This window comes from Bombus fervidus, unplaced genomic scaffold, assembly GCF_041682495.2.
Source record: "Bombus fervidus isolate BK054 unplaced genomic scaffold, iyBomFerv1 scaffold0136, whole genome shotgun sequence".
Classification (NCBI taxonomy): domain Eukaryota; kingdom Metazoa; phylum Arthropoda; class Insecta; order Hymenoptera; family Apidae; genus Bombus; species Bombus fervidus.
The window spans coordinates 3,661-7,500 of record NW_027212698.1 but is presented as its reverse complement, the minus strand read 5'-3'; the positions used below and the strand labels follow the sequence as shown (position 1 = coordinate 7,500).

General features: G+C 49.9%; 2 non-coding genes across 2 annotated transcripts in view; both read right to left on the bottom strand.

Annotated features, from left to right (window-relative positions):
• The window catches only part of LOC139997675 (large subunit ribosomal RNA), a 4,173-nt gene extending 3,331 nt beyond the window's left edge, over nt 1-842 (bottom strand). Inside the window, exon 1 of the ribosomal RNA XR_011803023.1 lies at nt 1-842. This exon is cut by the window's left edge and continues 3,331 nt beyond it. This is a non-coding gene — a ribosomal RNA (large subunit ribosomal RNA).
• A 2,133-nt stretch (nt 843-2,975) lies between these two features.
• LOC139997671 (5.8S ribosomal RNA) lies at nt 2,976-3,130 on the bottom strand. Its single transcript, XR_011803019.1, has one exon. It is a non-coding gene; the product is annotated as a 5.8S ribosomal RNA (ribosomal RNA).
• Between the last annotated feature and the right edge of the window lie 710 nt (nt 3,131-3,840).

Sequence of the window (3,840 nt, the reverse complement as noted above, 5' to 3'; positions counted from 1 at the left end):
ATCCGCCAGCCAACAGCTGCCGACGCCCCAGCACGGAATTAAACTCCGTAAAAACTGAGAACGATCGACGATGCTTGCGGCGGTCTAGACGCACACACATTCGAGAATGGATTGGTTGCGGCCCGATACCGTCTAGTGTACCGTCGTGCAGTCGGCCGGGCGACCGAGGGTCTGCCGCGTGCGCCGAAGCGACGCGACAGTCACCCGCTCGGGCCGTAGACCGACACACAACGGGTCGCGACGTTCTACTAGGGGAGAAGTGCACGACTACGACGCCGGAGCGTTCGAATCGAAGGTGGCGTGCCCTCGCCAATGGAACCACGAAGGCCCACCCGGAGCATCGCTCACCAACGATCACCGACGCCGTCGACGATGAATCTCCCCATTCGATCTTTTGGGTTTCTCAGGTTTACCCCTGAACGGTTTCACGTACTCTTGAACTCTCTCTTCAAAGTTCTTTTCAACTTTCCCTCACGGTACTTGTTCGCTATCGGTCTCGTGGTTGTATTTAGCCTTAGATGGAGTTTACCACCAACTTAGGGCTGCACTCTCAAGCAACCCGACTCTAAGGAGAGATCCTCCCGAAACGCGTTCCGGTCACTACGGGCCTGGCACCCTCTGTGGGTACATGGCCCCATTCAAGATGGACTTGGACGCGGTTCGACGTCACGGGATAAACGGATCCTCCCGAACACTACATTTCCCAACGGCGGAACCGCGGGATTCAGTGCTGGGCTAATTCCTGTTCGCTCGCCGCTACTAAGGAAATCCTTGTTAGTTTCTTTTCCTCCGCTTAGTAATATGCTTAAATTCAGCGGGTGATCTCGCCTACTCTGAGGTCGCTTCAACGTCACGACACGGTGACAATTTTTTTTTTTCAAAGAAAAAAAAATTTCGTGCCATGTGGGCGCGATTCGAGAAAAGCAAGACGGTTTGATAACAATGCGACAGAGGGTCTTTATTTTTATTTCTCTCTCCGAGAATCGCCTCAAAGAGAAAAAAAAATAAAAAAAAAAAATTAATTCGAATAGAATCGAGAACCTTATATTCTATCTCGATCGAGAAACGTTTTATGCATCTCGCCAAAGTGCCTTTTAAACTTCGTTCGTCGTATCATGTTCGAGCTAAGACTCACGCAAGACACCCGTAACGATCTCCGGTTTTTAACGCCCGTCCTCTTTGTATAATATATATATATATATATACACGTGTTATGTATAATATATCTCCCGTAGCCGTTTCTCTCTTCTCGACGATTCCAGCGGTTCCTTGTTTTCGCCTGTTATTGCTGGCACAGAGATCGAACACGCGACATGTATATAACATATCGGTTTCTTTGCTCTGTACCAACGACGAAAACGCACGGGAACTCACGCAAGTGGAAAAGCGAGCGCGAGACGTACACAACGGGGTGAATTTATTACTCGGGGACTGGACGACCGGCGATACGTTAGGATGCGCGGTCCAGCGATAGACGACGAAGAGACATGGGATGACCAACGATCTCTTTTTCTCTAAAACTCGGAGCGCCGAATCGCCTTAAAGCAAAAAAAAATCACACGCGCGTACGTCGTACGTACGGCGCGTGTATACCTCGTCTCTAATCAAGTTTCGTTAGTCTTTCTCGAGCCTCGCCAAAGAGGATCGTTCTCTTCCTCTGCGCGATCTCTCCGTGCCAATGTCAGAGATTATTCTCTCTTTCGCACGACGACGAAAACGACTATTTTCGACGATCCGAACAACTTTGTAACGGACTCACATGCACATCTTAAAATCGGGTACAGAAACGTTGCGCAACACCGTGAGCTTTTCTCTTCTTCGTCACCCTTAAATATAGCCGATCGTAGACGCACGCTAGATCGTAACACACACTTTTCGTTGATTTCCGACGAACGTGGCTTTGGGCCAGGCGCGCGGGCAGAGAGATACGCGACCGACGGGGAAAAATTCGTCCCGATACATGTACGCGTACTCTCCGATCTCCGCGCAACGCTGGGGATCATCTCCCTAAGTCATCAGCGTTCGAAGAAATCTCGTGTGTCCGTTCCCGGATCTACGGCTTTCTCTGGGTTCACGAAGAACAGAAAAAAGCACAGAGGATGAAAAACGCAACGACGACCCATCGATGCGACGGTCCTCGTTGTCTTCTCGTCAGTCGTCTCGCGCCTGCAGAATACATCTCTGCCGCACGAACAGACGGAGTGGGTATTCGATCCCTGGGGCTGTACGAGTAAAAACATCTTGATGAAAAGACGGTTGTGTTTCTTTAAGGCACACAGTTTTTCGTTACGCCACCAAGTTTAGGTTTAGGTTTTAATATCTTGGTTCTCTTTTCTCTCCTCTCTCGACTGACTTTGTTCAAAAATATTTTTGCTTTCTCTCAGTCTCGCCAAAAATTCATTTAAGACGACGTCGGGGGCGCGGTCATTCGTGCTTATCGAAGACTAACAAAACGTAGCAGAGGCTGATACAAAAAGAAAAAAAAAATCGGCCACGAAGAAAACTCGCTCTGTGTATCTCGATAACCGCGTCGACGACGACGGTTCTCTCCGCGCTCTTTTAATTCGTATCCTTCTTCTTGCGCTTCGTCCGACTCAGAAACGTTCGTAAAACACGAACGACGGCGGGTTGTCAAGCCAAGAAGGGACAGAGAAGAGACGGAGGTAGTTTTGCGAGTCTCCCGTGAACGCGATAGATTTTTCATATATATTTGTATCGAGAGCATGCGTACGCCGGTCTCCACACGATCCAGCGACGAACGCCGACGAACGTCCAACAATCGCTCGTACGTCGCGTACGAGCCCTCGACCGCTCTTTAATTCGTATTCTTTTGCTTGGCGCTCGTCCTCCGACTCGGAAACGTTCGTTTAAAGATAAAACGAACGACGGCGGGCTGTCGACGAGGCAAGAAAGAACAGAGAGAGACGGACCGAGAGCAACGATACGCAACGCAAGCAGTCTTAGGTTTACGTGAGCAACCCTCAGCCAGGCGTGGTCCAGGAATTGTATCCGTGGACCGCAATGTGCGTTCGAAATGTCGATGTTCATGTGTCCTGCAGTTCACACGTTGACGCGCAATTAGCTGCGTTCTTCATCGACCCACGAGCCAAGTGATCCACCGTTCAGGGTAATCGTTTATGCATGGATTTTTGTTTGTGTACTCAGGTTTTTGTACTCTTATTCTCGGTTCGAAAGAAGCCGATATCCGACAAACGTCCGACCAACGGGAATCGAACGCGCGGAAGTCGCCATATGATTGACGACACGAAAATACGTTCGAAAACGAAATCGGACGGACTGCGCGACGACACACGCAGCCCGCCGACCGGGCGTAAAGTGCATTATAATATATAACAACCAACGAGATCGAAGCTCCGTTCGTCAGGAAACGACGGGGATATAACACCCGATTCTGAATCCTCTGTACAGCACACGATCTCGCGAAGAAAGCGCACGGTGGCTAGCCCATGATATATATATATGTTCGTTCCTCTCGTCCAGTTATTCGAAGCAAACAGCCGATATGCATCTCCATCGTTCGGGTAAAAAAAAATCGATGGGACGCGCACGGTCGTAGTCTTCCTCGCGCGGTCGTTTCTTCCCGATAGCCAGAAGCAGAGTTTGAAAAACTCTAGCGACGGAACGAGGCATTAGACTCTCGACAACGAGGATAGAGAGACGGCCGGCGATCCCCTCTGAATCGACTTCGGTGGTTCAGGTAAAAATAAAAAAAATCGATGGGACGCGCACGGTCGTCGTTCCTCTTCCTCGCGCGCGGTCTATTCTTCCCGATAGCCAGAAGCAGAGTTTGAAAAACTCTAGCGACGGAACGAGGCATTA